Source organism: Crocuta crocuta, unplaced genomic scaffold, assembly GCF_008692635.1.
Source record: "Crocuta crocuta isolate KB4526 unplaced genomic scaffold, BGI_CrCroc_1.0 scaffold26, whole genome shotgun sequence".
Classification (NCBI taxonomy): Eukaryota; Metazoa; Chordata; class Mammalia; order Carnivora; family Hyaenidae; genus Crocuta; species Crocuta crocuta.
The window spans coordinates 295035-317174 of record NW_027532249.1 but is presented as its reverse complement, the minus strand read 5'-3'; the positions used below and the strand labels follow the sequence as shown (position 1 = coordinate 317174).

General features: G+C 40.8%; 1 protein-coding gene across 16 annotated transcripts in view; it reads left to right on the top strand.

Moving 5' to 3' along the window:
* The window catches only part of LDLRAD4 (low density lipoprotein receptor class A domain containing 4), a 433421-nt gene that overhangs the window by 303647 nt on the left and 107634 nt on the right, over positions 1-22140 (top strand). The window contains exon 1 of one of the 16 annotated variants that reach the window (XM_077778124.1): positions 8568-8588. The exons of 13 other annotated variants lie outside the window; for them this stretch is intronic. The gene's annotated coding sequence lies outside the window, so the exon portion shown is untranslated. Of the gene's footprint in view, positions 1-8567; positions 8589-17203; positions 17223-20309; positions 20387-22140 lie in introns of those variants that run through there. 2 more of the 16 variants (XM_077778125.1, XM_077778121.1) reach the window with 2 other exon arrangements.

Sequence of the window (22140 nt, the reverse complement as noted above, 5' to 3'; positions counted from 1 at the left end):
TCAACCTTATCCTTTTTTCACAACTACTTTCCTCCTTTACGTCCATAGGTTTGCCTTCATTGAGTTTTTCTAGCTGCATATCATAAGTCTAGAGTAGCATTGGAGGGTTACACTTCCCACCATCAGTGATTCCTTCTATACCTCCACTTATGATAGACTCAAATTTCACTTCCAGCATTATCACTTTGTATTTCCTTTTATCTTTGTTGGCTGGTTCTCTCTTCTGATTACCCATATTTGTAAAATGCTATGTATGTACCCCTGGGACACAGGACACAACACAACTACACCCTTTGCTGTTTATGTGTAAATAACAGCTGTGTGGTGACCAGTCACTAGCAGATTTTGAAGGAAGTGATGTGTGATTGGTTACTGATCATGATGCTTAGCTGTTATTTACATAGTGATTTCTGGACTAAAGAGCAAGCTGTAGAGTTGTACTCTGTGCAATTACTCATAGTCAGTATACTCTGATAATTGAAATTGAACTGTGTTGTTTGGGAACGGTGTTATTTAAAGTATTTTTTTATATCTGAAAAGGATACAGGATAGCCTGTACTCACATCTTGAACAGAACAGGTAATATGTTTCATAGGAATAGGAATCGCAACTTATAGTTGAAACTAGAATCAGTAAAATCTAGCAATCAGCTGGAAGACTTTCAGCCCCTTTGGGTCTCAGTTTTCCCCACTGTAAAAGCCTGAATGACTTTACAGTCTCTCTTCCAGCCCTAAGATGATTTGATTGTACAGTATAGGTGCACTTTAGAAAGACTTCAAAAGAAAATCACATAAAGATGGTTAAAGGTTGGAAGAGGAGACCTCTGAGGAAAGGTTATGACAACTGGGTTAGCTTTCCTGATATATAGTGACAAGTGGCAGCACCTTGTGAGGTGCACACCCAAAGCCTGGTGAGTACCTCTCCATCTCTGTAACTGAGGGTGGGGGCTGCAGCCTAAAGGATGAGGGAGATACAGCTTGAAGAGGGGAAAAAAATAGGGAAGAGGTATAGATGTGGTGCTAAAGGGGTTATTTCATATACTTGGGAAGCACAGAACTGAAGTTAGGTCCTCCAAATGAAAGCTAACACACTGAGGTTGGGGAAATGGAAATAATTTCTGAGAGCAAGGTCCTTTGAGCCTGGATTGAGTTACCCATGGAAACTGTCAGTCTTCTGTCGCTTGTGTCTTTACAAAAAGGATCTGTGAGGAATGGTCTGAGTGTAGCCCAAGGAACAAAGAGGAGAAAACTGGACAGGTTCAGAAGGCCTCTTCTCTACTGTGCTTTTTAATCCTGCTTCTGAAAAGAGAAAGCAGAATATTCTCAAAAATAATCACACAGCTAGCAGTTCACTCCAAAATAGGCATGCTTTTCAAAAATTATGGGTAAAGAAAATATGTATCATGAATCCTGTGATCTCCTGAGGGGACAAGATTTTCATAGAGGACTGACTTGGAAATATTGGGATGGGAAAGTGAGCAACTGGATTTTGACCCACTGATATGAAAGGCATAAAGCATAGTTACCAGAACCCCATCCAGCAGTATTTGTCTCTTTTTAAACATGCTGTGTTAGGAAGTATTGGCTCTCAAGAGTAAAACTTCCTAGACCTAAAACAAAGAAAAGACCTTAGCCTCCCTTTTCTTTGCTTGACTTAACTCCTGCAAATCAGACTGTATTAGGAACTGCCCCAAATAATCTGTCTTTACTGTCATTGGCACTGGGAAAGATGTTCCAGAGACTGCACGGTATAAAACATCTGGAGTGTACATTATTGTGACTGCTTATGCATTTAGTTGAAGACATTTCTTGGTCGTTGAAGTTAAATTTATAACAAGGAGTACTTTCACTGCTTCTCACTAAAGTTCTTTGGATTCTCTTCTACCAGTCATTGTGTTTATCTAAAATGGTTTGGATGGCAAACCATAGTGTTGTATTTTTAAATGTGATTTGCTTCTGTTTCTTTTGATGATTGTCTCTTACATTGGACTTCTGGGATGAATATAGACTTAATAAGGAAATGTGTCTATATATTTTAGCTATACCATTTTCTAAAAGTTTATTTAATTATTTTGAGAGAGAGAGAGAGAGAGAGAGAGCGAGCGCCTGAATGGGGGAGGAGCAGAGAGAGAGCAGGAGAGAGAGAATCCCAAGCAGGCTCCGTGCTGTCAGCACAGAGCCCAACATGCGGGTTGATCTCACAAACCTTGAGATCATGACTTGAGCCAAAATGAAGTTAGTTGCTTAACTGACTGAGCCACCACCCAGTTCCCCTAGCTATACCATTTTTTAACCCCTCAGCTGCACATCTTTTGTGGCATAAACTACCTGATTAAAATAAGAGATGTTCCCTAGAGTTACAATATAGGATTGATCTTTTTAGATATCTGTGTACTTACTAGTTACCTTATCATCCATGGCCTTGTTTCTTATGAATAACTTTGTAAGAAAATATTCTGAATCAGGAATGCTCTGCATGGGTTTTGTAAGGCACTTACCATGAGCTTCTGAAGTAGAAAAGGTAGGGTACTCACTTTTGATGCTGTGTTCCTTTCAAATGTTGATGCTTTTGAATGTGTGTTATGTCCATGATAGGTTTGCCACTTTTGTCGTTTATATGCTGGATTCATACTTCCTTAGATTCATTGACTAATTTTATGTAGTTCATAGTTACTGTGTTAAATTGCCTTGATCAATTCTTGCTTCAACAGTCTTAGAAAACTAATGACTACGGCATTTAACTTGAGAAAATTGGAGATTGATTTTTCCTAGTATTCTGCCTCCTTCCATTTCTAGTTAACCATAACTGCATCTTTAATTTAATTTAAAATTTTCCATCTATTTTTTGAGGGTTAATTAGGTTCAAATACTGTCCTGGGTATTTTAAGTCAAATTCCCATTGACTGTAATATTTTGGACTGTCAAATTTTGCTTGAAGATAACTTTGACAACATAGATTACTTGGCATAAATACTGAAAAATAAAATTCTTTTGACCTACATATTACCCTCGGGAAAACATCCCATCTTCTCTTACTGCATTTGGACTTCAGAGATTGTGCTCTGAGTTATCAGATGATAAGAGTGGCTCCTATTTGACTACTACAGACGCAAGTAGCCCAGCAGCAATTCTTTAAACTAATGAGGACCCAAACTGCCCAGAGGGGCCTGCTCAGCACCAGAACAGGATCTTGCAGGGTTTGTAAATGTTTATGGTTTGATTAACAAATCATCCTACTCTGCCGTACATTTTGTGGTTTTTCTGGATAGTCTTGCCCTGAGGTCACAGAGGTGGTCCTGAAGGGGCTATGATCTCTGTACATTCCTGCTACATGGTTCTATTCAGTCTGGTACTAGTTTCTGGAATGTAACTTGTTTAATGTCTCAGAAAGCATTTAGACAGCAGAAGACAAGTCATATTTTCCACATTATTACTGTGAGCTAAACACAAGATATTTTTTGTGGGTGGGCAACTTTTTCCTTCATGAAACTTTTGTTTGTTTGCAGTACAGAAATAGTTAAGTAGGTAAATTATGTGCCTCTTTCCCTTTTTTCATTAGGGAAAATTAAAACTTAAGGAGCTTCAGATGCTCCTTAGAGGTTGTAGGCATTGGACCCACATTAACTGATGGATAGCTCAGACTATCACCTTTCAGCTTTCTTAATCATCATCAGTTCATGGGATCTGTTTTCTGTGAGCTTGAAGAACTTTTGCTGAGTTTTCTTGCCAGGTAGAAAATGTCAGGGTCTTGAGCCTTGTTACACTTTGATTTCACTAGAGTATGTTAAAGGATATTTATAGATTACCTGTCAGTCCAAAGTAACAGTGAAAGGTGTATCCTAACCTGGTGTACATCAGCTTATCCTTTTAAGTTTGCAACATGAAGAGAGTTTAGAAGTCCAGTTGATGAAGGGGCACCTGGGTGGCTTAGTCGGTTAAGCGTCCGACTTTCGCTTAGGTCATGATCTCGCGGTTCGTGGGTTCGAGCCCCGCGTCGGGCTCTGTGCTGACTGGCAGCTCAGAGCCTGGAGCCTGTTTCAGAGTCTGTGACCCCCTCTCTTTGTGACCCTCCCCTGCTCACGCTGTCTCTCTCTCTTTCAAAAATAAATAAACATTAAAAAAATTAAAAAAAAAAAAAGTCCAGTTGATGAAGACTCTTATTCAAAGTCAGAACTTGTAGAAATTGTAGACACGTTGGGAATTCACAACAGAAAATAGTAAAGGATTTTTCAGCTATAAGGCTCACAGGGTGTCATTATGGATAAATACAGGCAGCTGGAGTGATGAAAAGAGAATGATTCACACAGTGTCAGAGTTATGTCTCTTACCTGCACTGGTTTCACCGTTTTCTAAATGGGAAGGTGAAGAGATTGTAATTACTATTTTATTTCACTTATAGCATGTTGCATGTATTAACTTCTACGTTTACTTTTAGTAAAGCATACATAGCTCTCATTCTGTAATATGGATCCACCTGTTTTCAAAGAGTCCATAATATCTCTGGAGTGCTGAAGTCCTGGGTTGAATCCTTATCCCTCCGTGAGCAAGTATATGACCTAAATAGAGTTAACTTACTTTCTTTTAACCTCAGTTTCTGTATCTATACAATAAGCTAATAAATGGATTTCATGGAATTATGTGGGAATTAAATGAATGCAAAAAAGTCACTGAGCACAATTTCTAATACATAATAGATATCAACAACTATTAGTTCCATTTCCTTTCTCCTTCCCTCCCTTTAAGAAGTCCAGAGTCAAATACCCCATTCTTGTTTAATTAAACAGATATCTGAGTTAGGTGGACCTAAGTGACAGAATAACCCAGATTCTGGAGTACAAAATAGAGATGGAGCTGGTCCAGTATGGCCATGGTATCCCTAATTGAATCTTGACTCTATTTCAAGTTACTGTTTGTATCTTTATGTAAATTCATTTGAAGAAGCTATGGGTCCACTTGGTACTTTAAATTTTACTTTGAGCAGCAATAACTGTGAGATTCTAGAATCAGATTTAACCAGTGCAGATTGATGCTCTCAGAGCATACATCAGCCCAGAGATGAAACCCAGGCCTGTGTTTCTGTTATAGCCTCTTCCAGTTTCCCAGTGAGCAGGTTCCAAGTTTAAGCTATCTGTTCAAATATACCTCATCTTGCTGTTTATAGAGGAGCAGGATAAAAAGATTCTTCAAAGCAGCAAACTATAACATTACTATGTGCCAGAATTGGAAGGCATATTAGCCAAAACCTCATTTTTCTCTCCTGTTACTACTGTGGGCTCAGCACTGACAATATTTTAGTGAGTGGGCAACTTTTCTCTTCATGGATATATTTATGATGTTTAAATAGTTAGAAAGTGGGGCGCCTGAGTGGCTCAGTGGTTAAGCATCAGACTTCAGCTCAGGTCATGATCTCATGGCTTATGAGTTCGAGCCCCACATCGGGCTCTGTACTGACAGCTCAGAGCCTGGAGCCTGCTTCAGATTCTGTGTCTCCCTCTCTTCTCTCTCTGCCCCTCCCTGCTCATGCTCTGTCTCTATCTCTCTCAAAAATAAACATTAATTTTTTTTAAAAAAGAATTAATTAAGTTGCATGAGTGTTGAAGAGTTGACTGTTGTTAGAGACAGAACACAAATGGTGGAGGACAGTGTAAATAGTCTTCCCTTATGGAGGTGTACTCTTCTGTTTCACCAGAGCCTGTTTCAGATAAACCCAAATCTATGGTGAGCTGCCTATGGGTGTGAGGGAAAGAAAGATGAGTAGTGCTGACTTTGCTTTTTGTAAAGCCTCCAAATATATAGCAAATGGAGACAAACAGGATTCTGGTCCTAGAAGTGGAGGATTGCTCTAGCATTTCCATTTGAATGTAACTATAAAAGCTAACTTTGTCTTAGAAGCCTTGCAGCTATAGGATGACAGTCTTAAAAAAAAAACTGAAAGCATGTAGAATCCAAGATAAAGAAATAAACTTTAAATTGTCAGACAAAGCAAGCCATTGATAAGACATTTAGGCAGATTTTCTGGAGAGTACAGATGCTAATGTACAACACTGATGAAGGTCCTCTCATGTTTTACCAATCTCTTGAAGAAATCTCAGTAGACTTATAAATTCAAATGTTAAATTCCCATCACTTAACAATGGTTTCTGTTTTACTTTTCTTTGGACCTAAAAAGATTAAAAAATCATACAATGATACAAGATCTGTAGGGCCAAAAACATGTTTAAATTATATTTAGATCACTACTGCTTGAGGTATTTATTTGCATTTTATGGTGAATGTTTCATAAGCAAGCTGAAATATTTTGATTCCTAAAAGTCTCCATATGTGAGAAAAAAAAATTGTGGGTCTTTGGACCTATATCAAGATTTATTTAGATTGCTTCCTTTTTCCCTGCCCACCCCCCAGACTGAAGGTGGAAATACTGAGGGTGTTGCAAATACATGTTACCATAAATGTTCTATTAAGATTGAATCTTTATAGCAGCCCCTCTAGCAGTAAAATCATGCATGATCTCTTTTGAGGGTGTTCTGAAGATCTCATCTTTTACGGAAGGCTGTAGATCTGTGCCGCCCTAGGCATTCCCATCTTTGTTCACTCATCACTTCAGTCTCTTAAGCTGAAGAGCTACAGTGCTGATCTAGTATGTCTTCTTCCTGGGAAGTTGCATTTGAGGGTATGATTTGTAGCAGTCCGAGGGTGTAGATAGAACTCTGTCTCTCGGTGACACCAAGACTCTTCGCAGACACACGCTTATATAGTTGGGCTCTTTATTATTCAGGTAGCATTGTAAATTTAAGTTGGTTTAGGAAAACCAACAGAGCAGTACTTCAAATTGACATTATTTTTGGTTCAGAGATCATATTTCAGAGTATCAATGTATTTTGATCCTAAGAAGTTTTCTAAACTCTAGAAGAATTTCTGTAAAATGGGGTTAGATTTGGTACCTCTGGAATGTGGCAACTCACTGTGAGTAAAAGGCCTTGGTGATGCATCTTGAATGCTGAATGGTGTTTTTTTTGTTTGTTTGTTTGTTTGTTTTGTTTTTTGGGTTTTCTTTTTTTTTTTTTTTTTTGGGTTTTTTTTTTTTTTTTTTTTTTTGAAGGAAAATGGCCTGTCATCAACCTGTGCTTCTCAGGCATTAGCATCCCTTTTTAAAAATGGCTTCTTACAAGCACGTATTTGTAATATATTGTGAGGTATTGAGGAACATCACAGTGCAGTGGACACTCATGTTCCCATCACTTGGTTGAAGCAGAAGACTGTTACCCCTGCCTTCCCTATCTTGTGTGTGCCTGCTCTGGGCTCTTTTCAACTTTATTTTTCAATATGTTTCTGACATCAGTCCGTATTGCTGCATGTGTGGTATTCTCCCATATAAATATGCCACAAGTGGCTATGTACATTCTCCCAGTGGTAGATATGTGATTTGCTTTAAATGTTTTGTTATTGCAAACAATACTGGCATAAATTTTCTTGTACTGATTTAATGGTGCATATGTGCAAGGGATTCAGTATATCATCTTTGAATGAAATTGCTAGGTCATGGGATTTGTACACTTTCAATTGTACTGAAAGGCCAAATTATTTTCCAGAGTTATGAACCAAGGTATATACTTTCACCAGCAGTGTCTAAGTGTTGAGTTTCTTCCTGTCCTCACCAACATTGGATATTGTGAGACTTTTCAATTTTTGTTAGACTTTTCACTGTGAAATAATCACTCAGTTGGAGCTGTAGTTTCGTCTACTTGGTATGTTCATTGGCTATCCTGATTTTTCTGAGGATTACATCTTCAAGTTTTTTGCCCATTTTCTTTTAGGTTGTTTAAGTCAAGATCTGTGAAGTGTCTGAGGTTCTAGCTTACTTGCAAACTAACAGTTTAGCCTGCCAGTTTTATGGATGCTGGCAGAAGACATGAGACTCCTGGATTAGCAACAAAGGACTCTGTTACTTCTAGAATAACAAGCAGCATGAGCATCAGCATATTTGCCTCATTTCTCCTTGCCCCATGTCCCACTGGGGTGCCAATGGGCCCAGATGGATGCATATGCAATGAGTTGAATTAGTCCCTGAGCTTAGGGAATACAAATCTTTTATAATGACATTATATAAGGGCATTATAAAGGAAGCATGCCCTTCCTTTAGTTTGGAGGGGAATACATCTTTTATTTTACTGAAGTAAACAGACTTGCCCTTGGCTGCAGAGAGAGACACTGTCTTTATCTTGCAAGGTTGCTACCTATACAGACATTCTTGAAATGATAACCCAGAACAAAGGGCCGTTAGTGCCTCTGCTCACAAGATGTGCAAAACCACAAGAGACCCATGGAGAACTGTTTTCCAATAATATCCACCTGTTGTTTCTACACCTGCTTGGCTTCTGGGAAAATTTCCCCTGAGTACACTATTCTATTGATCATGACAAAGGCTGGGAACCAAATCCATTCAATTTGTTTTGTACAGCATTTAATTAAGGTTGTTATCAACAGAACAAGACCAACCTGCAATAATGACCTCAGCCTTGACCCTCAGGATCCCAGACCCAACCAGCTGAAGAAATCCCATTAAACCATCAGTCTACCTAAGAAAGTCAGGTGATTTTTCCTTACATTTCTCTGTTGACCTTTCCATGTGCCCTGAGGCATTTATCTGGGAATGACACGGTGGGTCAGTTATTACACAGATTGCCTTGGCCTAAGAGGCCAGGGCAAGTCTGTCACCCATAGCAACCATGCTCAGTGAGTTGAGACTGAAACCATCCCAGTGCCTTCCAGAACCAAGAAACCATTGATCACTAAGTTCAGGGACAGATTTTGTTCCATTTTTCAGATGACTCCTTTTGTAAGATGCTCATTACCTGCAGGATGCACGTTAATAATGAATCAGTTATTCCTTCAAGAGCTCCTCTGTGTAACCAAGGGTAGCTTCATTTTGGAGAGAGATCCGCAGTTGCCTGAGGTTTACGTGATCTACTGGGGGTATTTCCTTAAACCTTCAAATGATCTCTTATGATCACTACTAAAGTTCAAATCACTGTATTTTGGGGAAGCTGGCAGATGAATACCTGTCTTGGAGGTGTATAGTCTTGGAGGCATGTATGGGGCCCCTGGAAAGAAAGTGTTGTTTATACTTGTAGGGAGCAGCCCACAAGTGGAATAGTTTTTCTCTCTGGCTGTTTTTTAAAGATCTTTATATGTGATATTCTGTTACTTTCTTTTTCTTTTTCTTTTTTCTTACCTCCTCTTTCTTCTTTCTCTCCCCTTTTCCTTCTCCCCTGACCTTTTACTCTCTTCTCTGAATTTTGTGAGATTCCCAAATCTATGAGTTGGTGTCTTCCAGGAACCATTATCTCTTGAAATATTGTCTCTATATTGTTCTTATTTCTCCTCTCCTGAATGTTAATTTTTCTCACTCTATCTTCCATGTCTCTTATCTCTCCTCTGTATTTCCCATGTCTTCGTATTTCTCTACTACATTCTGGATAAATCATTAATTCACTGCTCAGCTATGACTAATATGTTATTAAAACCATGCAATAAGTTTGTATTTAAGTTACTGTATTTTCATTGTAGAAGTTTTGGGTTTGTTTTTTTTTCAATTTAGATTGGTCATTTCTTAAAATTGTGTCTGGCTCCTTATATAAAGTTTCCATTCCTTTCTCTTTTTTTAAAAAGATATTAAACATACTTACTTTGCTTTTCCTTACCTGAAATCTTTGCAAGTCTCATTCAGCTTTCTGTCCTTTTGCTGACTCTCACTTGTGGTGCTTTGCTTGTTACTTGTATTGTGTGTGTGTGTGTGTGTGTGTGTGTTTTAATGTGAGCTTGTATTTCNAATCTGAAACAGGCTCCAGGCTCTGAGCTAGCTGTCGGCACAGAGCCCGATGCAGACCTCGAACCAACGAACCGTGAGATCATGATCTGAGTCGAAGTCGGACACTTAACCGACTGAGCCACCCAGGCGCCCCTGTGAGCTTGTATTTCTTAAGAACTATGTCTATGGTCATTCCTGAGGCCTATATTGAAGGGGGTTCTATCAGGGGCTACTTGCATTAATATCCACCAAATGTCAAATATCCTTAGCTTTTGACAATTTTCTCTTAATAGGCTTGAGTATTTTTGACTCACCCAGAAAGTATGATTTTAGGTTATAAACCTGCCTAACGGCAAGCTTAGGGTTATAAATTCTCATGGGAGATTGTTTTACCATCTACTCAAGAATAATAATTTTCAATATAGGCCACTGGGGTAAGATGGGCACAGGGATGGGTTTATTTCCAATTCACCATTACACTGAGCATATCTCAAGAGACCCAGTTTTATCCCATAGCAGTGTTTATTGTTGGACTTCCACAGTGGAAATGCCCTGCCTAGGCTTTTGTCTCCTGTGCTGCAAGAGTCATTAAAATGGAAACTCAAATATATCGTGTTAGCAAATACTTTTTAGGTGAAAACCATCAGTGCTCATTGACTCCCTGAGTACCTGCTTTCACTTAGCTTCTGAGTATCGCTAGCCTTTTTACTTCTATTTTGAAGATTGTTCATTTGGAGCACCTGGGTGGCTCGACTGACTTTGGCTCAGGTCATGATCTCACAGCTTGTGGGTTCTTGAGACCTGCATCAGGCTCTGCACTGATAGCTCAGAGCCTGGAGCCTGCTTCGGATTCTGTGTCTCCTTCTCTCTCTCTGCCCCTCTCTTATTTGTGCTCTCTCTCACTCTCTTGCTCTCTCGCTNTTTGAAGATTGTTCATTTGGAGCACCTGGGTGGCTCGACTGACTTTGGCTCAGGTCATGATCTCACAGCTTGTGGGTTCTTGAGACCTGCATCAGGCTCTGCACTGATAGCTCAGAGCCTGGAGCCTGCTTCGGATTCTGTGTCTCCTTCTCTCTCTCTGCCCCTCTCTTATTTGTGCTCTCTCTCACTCTCTCGCTCTCTCGCTCTCTCTCTCTTTCAAAATAAATAAACACAATAAAAAATTTTTTAAAAAGATTGTTCATTTTATTTTATTTAGCACTTTAATTGTTTCCATCAGAGGGCAAATCTGGGGATCTCATTCACTGTATTGCCAGATATGGAGACTATCATTCTTCTAGTTCCAGAAACATTTGGAGTCAGTGTGGCATATTGTCCTTGGTTTACCATAGGGAGTCAGCCTCACCACTTCCTTTGTCTGCCTTGCCTTGGGTTCTCCTTCTTTAATTTTAATTTTATTGAGAGAGAGAGAATAGAGAATGCATGAGAGCAAGGGAGGGGCAGAGAGAGAGAAAATCTCAAGCAGGCTCTGCACTGTGAGCACTGAACCCAATACAGGGCTCAGTCCCATGAACCATGAGCTCATGACCTGAGCTGAAATCAAGAGCCAGGTGCTTAACCGACTGAGCCACCCAGGCACCCCAGATTTTCCTTCTTTTGATTGATTTCCTCAAGGGAGACTTGGCTTCTTCCAAAAAGACTTAATATCCTTCTAAAAGCAGAAATGAACATTTCTATCATATCTCATATTATTACTGTTAAATACTGCCAGTTTGCATAGACTTATCATTTTCATGAGCTCCCAAGTTGTTCTAAGGACATTTATAACTAAGCACTGTTGTATAAAATGGATACTGTTACCGAAAAGAGCTTGATATTTAAAACATACTTGGAATTCACTAGGTAAAATAAGATGTGCCCATAGCTACAGGTGCACTTCAGTAATGAATACACATTAAAAAGAGTAGAAACTGTGTGAGTGTATTCTGTTGGAAGACAGAATAGTTCTTTTTTAAAAAATAGGATTTTAATATTTATTTTTGAGAGAGACAGACAGAGCATTAGTAGGGGAGGGACAGAGGGAGACCCAAAATTGGAAGCAGGCTTCAGGCTCTAAGCCATCAGCACAGAGCCTGACACAGGGCTTGAACTCAAAAACTGCGAGATCATGGCCTGAGCCTAGTTTGGACACTTAACCAACTAAGCCACCGAGGCACCCCAAAAACAGAATAGTTCTTAACCATAAGTGTCTTCTAAAGGCCTTACAGTTTGCCAGTTCTCCTTGAAAGTTCACTTATTAGGGACTTGGGCAATGAAGTAAGTTACTATAATTCCTCAGCGAAATTCATGAGAATGAGTCTAATTTTCTTAACTTTTTATTGGAGGCAGCTTACCAAGTCTGCCAAATACTGTCCTTGGGGATCACCAGAAAGTGGCCCAGTTGCCATTTCATGATGCAGAGAAACATGAACCTAGAATAGTAGTGGGGACAGAGAAGAACAGCCATCATCTTAATATCTCTAGTCTGAGTTTTGCTAAACTGCATTTCACATATCTTTAAATTTTTGTTTAAGTTTATTTATTTTGAAAGAAAGAGAAAGAACACAGGGGAAGGGGCAGAGAAAGAGGGAGAGAGAGAATCCCAAGCAGGCTCCACACTGACAGAGCTCAAATTCACAAACTGCAAGATCATGACCTAAGCTGAAATTAAGAGTTAGACACTTTGGGGCGCCTGGGTGGCTTAGTCGGTTAAGTGTCCGACTTTTGCTTAGGTCATGATCTCGCGGTTCGTGGGTTCGAGCCCCGCGTCGGGCTCTGTGCTGACTGCCGGCTCAGAGCCTGGAGCCTGTTTCAATCTGTGACTCCCTCTCTCTCTGACCCTCCCCTGCTCATGCTGTCTCTCTCTCTCTCTCCTAGAAATAAATAAAACATTAAAAAAAAAAAGAGAGACACTTAACCAACTGGGTGCAACCCAGGCACCCCGTCTTTTTTTCAAGGCATTTCACATATCTTTAAATTTTGTTTAAGTTTATTTATTTTGAAAGAAGGAGAAAGAACACAGGGGAAGGGGCAGAGAAAGAGGGAGAGAGAGAATCCCAAGCAGGCTCCACACTGACAGAGCTCAAACTCACAAACTGCAAGATCATGACCTAAGCTGAAATTAAGAGTTAGACACTTAACCAACTGGGTGCAACCCAGGCGCCCCGTCTTTTTTTCAAGGCATTTCACATATCTTTAGTATTCTGTTGACTAACATATTAGTAGGTGTCTTTTGACAAAGGAAGTTCCATATTCAGACAAGGTTGGGGACATTGTACATGCTTACCTGCTCAAGAATGCTACACAGGAAGCTTCTAGGGGCAGCTACTCTTTAGGACAGGTGACTCAGAAGAGGCAGCTCAAAAATGTTTTCACATGGAACTTGAATGAGATTAAAATGACAGGAATTGTCCTTGTCAAAAAATAGAGAGGATGTGGGTAGTGGAATATGTGCACCCCCACCCCCGTGGTCGCCCCCTGGCCCTGCTCCTATTCCTCTGCTGAAAGATTCCTCATTCACATGAGTCTGTTGAGTGTCCTGAGAAGGACTATTGAACTTTGTTTAGTGTAGGAATCTCCATAGCTACTTAACCATGGAATCCTTTTTTTTTTTTTATTTATCTTCTTTTAGTTTTAGAGAGAGAGCATGCACGTGAGTGGGGGAGAGTGGCAGAAGGAGATAGAGAGGGAGGGAGGGAAAATCTTAAGCAAGTTCCATGCTTAGCATGGGGCCTGACATAGGGCTCAGTCCCAAGACCCTGGGATCATGACCTGAACCAAAATCAAGAGTCGGATGCTTAACTGAGCTACCCAGGCACCCCCGGAGTCCTTTTTGTTTTAGAAAAAGACCCGTTAGCAACTTGTGGAACTCACGTGTTCTGTGACCTCAGTTTGGGAGGAGACATTATTCTAACTGATGCTCTTGTTTTCAATTTCTCACGCTGCCTAGCCTTACAAATTATGTGGATATTCAAGCTTTTTAATTTTCTAGAACATGAGTACTACAGATGACTTCTAGTGTGGGAAGAAACCTAGAGTGTGGAAGACAGTGTGCCCACCCTGCCTAGGAGCTTCATAGGTTCCCTCTCTTAAGCCAAACTTGAGATAACCATTCTCTGTTCTCTGTCCTCCCCTCCAAGTATCTTTTCTTACCCGACTTCATCTGCTTTTTATGGATCAGTGCTCTCCACGCAGAACTCGGAATCTTTTCCCTATGCTCTGCATTTTAGATCCCAGTGTGTCTATCTGCTTTAAAGAGCAAGTGTGTTTTCTCTGAACCTCCTAAATGGAATTGTTCTGTGTCTTAACTATGAATATTTGTTTAGAAAATTTGGTTGAGAAGATTAATTATCTTCTTGTTAAGCAAATTTACATGATTAGACTATTTTGTAATTTGCTACAGGTGTGAAAATCAGCTTGTTGTGGAAAGTATACTGTCGTCATTAAGAGCTCTTGGATGTTCCTGTCATTAGAGATGGGACACAATAAAACAAACCAGGGGATTTCAAATTGACAGTGTCTTTAGTAATATGCTCTGTGAGTACCTGTGCTGGATTTACTGCCAGTGGCAGGAATTGGGAGGCGGCACAGAAGCCACAAGATTACACCCTCTGTCACTGCTCGGTTTTGTGATGAGTGGTGTGTGGAGGAGCTTTGATTTGGAAACCGTCCTTGCCCGAGTGTCCATTCTAGTGAACCTACCACTGCGAGTCATCTGAGTTTACTTCAGCCCTATTGCTCACTTACTCTGTGTTTTGGATAAAAATATCTTAAATATGAGAGGTGCCTTAGGATAAGAATGAGAAATATGGAAAATATTTTATTATAAAATAGCAAGAGTCATTACTGGAAATACAATTTGAAACTTAATAGCCATCCATGTTTTCTCTAAGGCTGGTGAATAATCAACTCCAATGCTTGGTTTTGTTTCTGTGGGTAAGTTATTGAACTTGTCTTGTCTAGGTCTCCTGTCTGCAGGCTAGATAACAATATTAGTTTTTACTTTCCAGGGTTATGGTGAAGTAACTCACCTAAAGCTCTTACTTAACTCCTGGCTCCTAAGATGCCCCTCACAAATTTTACTTGCTGATTGTGTTTGCTTATATCATTTCCCCCCTAAAGGCAGTGTATTGAAACAGGAAAATATTTCCAATCTGGTTCTTTTGTATAAATGCCTCAGTATTCTTGTCTAATTTACTTTTCAGCCTTGGCTGCACCAGACAGAGTTCTTACTCCCTGAATAAGCTGCGTAATTCTCTGACCAGATTGTTTGAAGGCCTTGCTGGTATGTAGAACAAAAGAGCCTTTGATCCCACTGGCCAGGCAGCCCCTTGAAATGGAACATTCTCTATAAAGGAGTCTAGAAAGTCTTCTACAACAGACCAATTTTTTACATTTGTGCAGACTATGTTATATCCTAATCATGTAAATATGCTTAACAGCATGCCTTTTATTTATCTTATTTTCCCAGATGCTTGGATAGGCCATGTTTTCAGGGAGTGGTTCTGAGGGTTTAATTCTACGTAAAAGTTACTGTGCGTACAAGATGTGTTTTCTGAGATGTGACTGACTTACTTAGCTTCATGTCATGGAACATGGCACCTTCCCAAATACCAGTCTTCCTCCATGTCATTCAAGTAGAAACTTGCACACTGCAAAAAGGAACCAAAATGATGTAACATCAACCACAAAAGCCGTATCCTGAATGTTTAGATTTGTCTTCTTTATCTGATCCAAAAGGACTTTTTTATTCCTTTAAATGAGCCCAGGCTCTTAAAATCCCAGCAGTGTGTCCTAGAAGGATTTTGTATTGTTGTTGTTTTTGGAATTTTAAAGAAACTCATGATCAACTTTTTTCTAAATAATATTTTATAGTGTTTATCTTAATATGGAAAGTATATAAAAATGTGCTTAATATATTTATTAGGTGTTTAAAGTTCAGAAAGCATAAAAGAGAAAAATAAGTGGCCTCTAAACCCACCATTCAGGTAAATTCTTTATACAGTTATAAGTCAAGCAAGAGTTAAGGGTTAATTTAAAAACATTTTCATTATTTGTCTCCCACAAGGGTTCTTTAGCTTTCCTGGTTAAGTTCGGGCATTTCCCTGACTCTTCACTTTTAGACAATAAAAAGCACCTTGGTCAGCATCAATGATGAGTACTTAAAAGCTGTAATATCCCTTACCACCACCATCTCCACCCAAGCTGAGCCAGTGTCTGTAGGTAGGAGTCTGGAGAGCAGGTATGGCCATCTGTCCTTCTTCTGTCACATTTCCACCTTTCCTCCAGCATTTGAACCAAGATAAATCATACAACGAGAGAGGGTATGGGAAGTAGGAGTGTGGCAAGGCCACAGGGTGGTTTGCAGTCTTTGGGTCCCCATACACATATAGCTGTCTATTTAGAGCTCTCATGGTATATGAGATTGAGTTCTGAGATGGTCCCCAATATCCCTGCCTCCAGTTACACATGACCTAGATAATTCCTTCCCCTGAGTGTGGGTGGCAGCTGTGACTGATTAGATAGTCATTCTCAGGTTTATATGGCAAAGGTGAAGGGATTTGGCAGATGTAATTAAGGTCCTCAATCAGTTCACGAAAAGGGAAATTATCCTGGATGGGCCTGATCAAATCAGGTGAGTCCTTAAAAGAGATGACAAGCAGCAGCAGATGACTTACTGCTGGCCTTGATGAAGGGAGCTGACTGGTTTTTAGAGGAGTGGGCCATGCTGAAGGAAATGGGACCCCAGTCCTACAGTAGTGAGGAACTGAATTCTGCCCCCAAGTTGGGTGGATGTGGAAGAGGATCCCAAGCTCCACTCAAGAGCACAGCCTCATGAGAGCCTGAGCAGAGAACCCAGCCATGCCATGTGGACTTCAACTGACAGAACTGTGAGCTAATCTGTGGGTGTTTTAAGTCACTGAGTTTGTGATTATTGGTTATGCAGCCATGGAAAAGCGATCCATGTGGATTCTTCAGAGTCACCCACTGGGAACTTTCTCTTGCACTTTCCTTGGTGTAGGTGATGCATTTTCCTCCACTGGCCACTCCCCTTGGTATTTGGATGATGCCCTGCACACAGACCCTTTCTGCTGGGATTGCTTCGTTTTTCCAGTTGGACTGTTTGTGGAAGATTTGAACCAGCTTCAGTGGGCCCTCCCTTATGATCCACTTTGTTTTTGAAAGACTCTGGCAAACCCTCAGCCCCCATTCCATGCAGCAGGAGCAGCTGCTTTCCTTTACTGCCATCGGAACAGGCAGTTAGCCTATCTCCTCGGTCCCTAGATTTCTTGGATGAGAATCAGGCAGCAGTGCACTGAGCCTCTCTGACTTGTTTGAAGCTTTTTGAATGATCCCATGACCCTCTCTCTGCCCAGACCTGGACAAAGAAGGAAGCACCATCCACCCTGCCGTGACCCTTTGATACTTGAGTGCAAGTAAGCATTGGAGGGTCTTATAAATATCTGGTGCCAATTGTTTATTTTTATTTGGTGCTTTCATATGAAAATACACTCTTTATCTGTACCCCTGCTTTGAGATATTATATGTATTGCATCTTGACACTTCATTCAAAACTACCAATTTCACATCCTGTCATACCCATTTTTTTCCTAAAGAAAACTAATACATAGTTTCTCTGTGTTTAAAAAAAAGAAGTTTGCTAGATAAAGGCATATCTTTTAACCTGGGATTTTTAGGGGGAAAAATTAAGCAGAGTGGTTATTTTATTGTCTGGCAATAGATTTTGCGGCAATCTCACCACTAGAAAGGAAAGTTACTATCTGTATCAGTTAGCTAGTACCTCAGTTATACTGTGTAACAAACTACAAAAACTTTATGGCTAGTAACAGTAACCATTTATTATTTATTGCTCACTAATGAGCTTCTACCAATCGATACTCTAAAATCTGTTCATTCCAGCAAAAGTCAGAGCAGTCAGATCATGTGGAATGAACTGTATGTATTCCAACTCCCACCAAAGCAGATGTTGCTTAATTCAGGGCCTCTGTGGTTGAAGCTCTACATTTTTTTTCCAGGTCAGAACTAAGCCAATGATTTTATTCTCAGTTTCGAAAGCTTTAAGTGTGACTTGATCTTCTTGATCTTAAAAAGAATTAAGATGCCAATTAAGTTGGCTTGTGTCACTATCCATCTCACCCTATTTCTAAATTAAGGCTGCCCTAGTTTAAAGGTGCTTATCGTCACCGTGCCTAGTGTTAGAAGAGCTTAATTACAATCTCTGTGCTTGATTTGTACGTATGTGTATGCCCTTGCATGGGTGATGCTCAGAAACAGGCTAGATACACTTGTATTCAGGTACTCTAGTACACTGAACTAGATTATTTTGGAAAATAATGTTTGATGATAGAATAGATTGAGAGTTGGCAGACCTGCATTTTATAAGTCCTGACTTACTGTTTTTGTGACTTTCAGCAGATGACTTAATATCCAAGAGTTTTAGTGTTCTCATCTGTAAAATAGAGATACTGATATCAACTTCTTGTGTTGCTGGAAGAAGAGTGCACAGCATGTGGCACACAATAAGTATTCAGTGAGCATGAGTTCCCATGTGTTTTGAATCTCTCATTCAGATATACATTTAAACATTTAAAGTGTGCCTTTCAGACCATAGAGCCACCTCTAGATTCTGGTCATTCTGGATAGCTGGGGGTACTAACCAGTCAGGATTCCCAGGAAAAGATGAATATCCCTGTAAACTTGATTGGTTGTACATCATTGAGAGTTAAGAGGCATGCTTCAGGTGGCAGAGATTCCCATCTTGAGTCTACACTGTATCTGGAAAGGTCTTAAAGTCTGGTGGGATGGCCTGCTTACAAGAGACCCATCTTCATTCTGCTTGAGGAGCCTCTGAAAGACAAACTTGAGTAGGGGCCACAGCAGGTTCGAGGTCATCCTCAGAAAAGAGCACCAGACATAATGAACTGGGCCCAACCATACCACCTGAGTCATTGGAGACCTGAGCACAGGCTGCGGACCAGAACTCTACCTTAGCAGGGACTGGTTCCCAGGGAGAATGATGCCCTATGATGAAAAACTGAAGACCTTTTTTTCTGAACCATGTAAAACACTGCTGTGACAACTCTAAAGGAGTGTAACAGAAAATAGAAACTGCTATTCTCCCTCCCTGAACCCTGGGCCACTAGGCGTTTGGGCACTGGAACCGGTTTGGGGCACTGGGGACAGAATAGCAGGGCCCAAGTGGCCACCAGGATTTGGCAGAAATTCTTAAGCAGAGAGTGACTTTGGAGGGACAGGAGGTCCTATATCAGCAAGAAGGGACATAGATCCCTGGAAATTTCTATTAATGTGATTTCGCTTGACTGCTTGGTGCTCTTAGATATTTTGGGGTGCTTCCTGTGATACTCTCCTTGTGTCCACAAGTAAGTTCATTCTGTGCTGCCACTACCCCTTGCTTGGATACCCTGGCTACTGGCCCCTAAGCTCCACAGCCTTCCACTAGCAGTGCCCCCTGTCATGTGCCTGACCCAGAGCCCCACCTGAGGGACCTCTCCACTCCAGCACTGAGCTACCTCCTATCACCTCCACCTTAGTGTGGCTCAGCAAGGGAAGACCAAGACCCCGAGGCAAGATTCTAACAAGAGTGGTGTCTGCTACAGGATCCTGTATTAGATGATGGCTGCCACACTTCACCTGTTCTTCTTCCTTATAGCACTGGTTTTCTAACTGGCAACGTGACTCTCTCCTGTGTGTGTGCGTGTGTGCGTGTGCGTGTGCGTGTGCGTGTGTGTGTGTGTGTTTTCTCAGTGCCTGCAAATTTTGAGCAGCTCTTTCCATTTCAGAACACTTTTAAGTATTAAACATGCTTGAAATCTCATGAACTCTATTTCAATCTGGGAATCTTATTTTATGGCGGGGGGGGGCTCATTTCCTGTGGGATTTTTTTAATGGTACTATTATAAGCAAACACTCCCATTGGAAATGTATGAAGAATGTTCTCTGTGCATGTTCATTTCCCTTCCCAATTTAGATGAACAGTATCTCTGGAGCTTTCAGGATTTCTGTAGGAGCCTATTAGGCTTCTTCTTGTCAACGAGCCTGTAGTGACTCCTTGATCTGCACGTGGCAGGAAAAGCATTCCCAGATAAGCTGTGGCAGATCATAAAGTGTTTGGAAGGGATTTTCATAATATTGGAAAACCTATCATGCACTCTGAATAGGTTTACGTGTGTGAGAAGAAAAAAAGAAATATTTGTAATAGGAGAAATGATGTTAGCTATAACATAAAGATGAAAGTATGGAAGAAAAAAATAATGTGCTACATATTTTCTGTATCCTGAGGTCACTTTTACTTGAGCCATACATTTAAAATAACAGACAAAAGTTTCTCTGTTGTCTTGAGCATTAATCACTATCTATATCTTAACTCTCTTTTGTGTGTGTGTGTGTGTTACTTCATCTTGGAGCAAAAATAAAATGTAAATTCTGCAGTGATATATAGTGTGCAAAGTACTTTCCATATATTATCATTTCATCTTTACCAGAGGCTTGGAGGTGTTTTCTCCATTTGCATATGAGTGAACTGAGACTCTGGGGAAGAGACTTGCCCAGGGACCTAAAGGTAAGAGGCACAGCTGGAACTGAACTCCTGAGTCCTGATCCAATGTCCCCTCCCCCCCCTTCTCTTCTCCTTCCTTCCTTCCTTTCTTCCTTCCTTCCCTCCCTTCCTCCCTCTTTCCCTTCCCATGGTCTCTTTCTTTTTTATATTACATCTCACAAGTGTAAAAGATAATCTGGATGAGTGTTTCTAGTGCGTGTTATTGTTATGTTTGTGTTGTATAATGAAAGCATCTCTATCATTTGTAGTGGCCATTGGCAAAGAGAGGCAAGTCTGAAGGTGATGCTGATTGGAGTATTCTGTAGAACACAGAAAACACTAGCCCTTATGACCTAATATGTTCCCTTTGTAAGACACTATTAAGTTTCATGATGTTGACTTTACTCAACCTAGTGGAGAAAGCTCTGAGGCAGAGGAGCCAAATAAATTAATTTAATGGTGCTCAGAAAGTGCCAGTTCTACAGACACTTCATGACATCCTTTACAGATAAGCCTTAGAAAGCAGCGCATGGGAAATGTCTTAATATTGCTGACAGGGCTGTCATTTGGCATCCGGATTTGTCCTTGAATGAGGCATATACTGACTCTCCCTTTTACAGGCAGGCAGGCCCCCAGGCTGAAGCATGGGTTCATGTGGCCATTCAAGCTTGCCTTTGGAAAGTTAGGCTGCTCATAGAACTGGGCTGTGTGCTGAGGGAGTCTGCTACTTTGAGAAAGCCCTCTTCTTCTCCCACCTTCTCCCAACTCCATCCAAAACCCTACTTCCAGGTTGACCAAATGTTAGCCACTCTCCAGCCTGCAGTCTCTCTCTCGGTGGCCTTTCTGGCTTTTGACCTTATTCTGGCCACTAGCCCCTTCTGAGGTACTTGTGGTGACCTGGCTGCCTGCTTGGCTGTGGTGGAAAAAAACAGAAGAAAGGGCACAGATGGAAAGAGAGAAAGAGAGGCAGACTCATAAGAATACAAAGGAGAAGTAGAATAGTGAGCAGCCTTGCTTGGTTTAGACTGGAGGGTCTGATGAGCAGGACAGGCCTCCTGGGACCTGACTGAGTCTAGGACGGCACCTGTGGTCTTTACACAGGCAGAGAGTTGGGTCTAGGGCTGGAACACCCAGCTTCTCACATTCCTGCAGCACAGCCTGTCCCTCCTCTGTGGGCACTAGTGCCCCGAAGCTTACCTTCTGCTTTATTTTGGTTTGACGTCCTCAACCAGCTGCCTCTGCCCTCTGCTAGCCCATGTGGCACAGTAGGCTGTGACCCATCCTCCCAGCTTCCTTGTGACTGTCTGTCTCTTTTTACTCAAAGGTGCAAATTCTGCATCTGGCCTTTTCACTTCATTGCCTAATGTGCTGTCTTGGACAACTTACCTGTAGTTACTTGCAGTAATCTGGTAGCAGATGCCTGAGATTGCTCTTTTCCACCTTGTGTCTAAAAGTACATATGGGAAAACAGAAACTCATAATAGTCAACATTTGTTGGCTATTATCTACATATCAGGTGCTAAGCTAACTACTCTTTACCTATATTACCCAATTTAATCCTCACAGCACTATGAGTCAGGTACTATTATTAATATCCTTTAATCAAAGAGGTTAACATAACTCAGCCTAGGTCACACAGCTAGTTTATTCTATACTTAAAAAGAACAGTTTACTCAGAACTGGCTTTGGTTGTTGAATTAGATTGTGAGACTCCAGCTAGACATACAGCCAGCCCTTAAATAACAGTGTTTTCCCACCTTTGGTATACATAAGTCTCC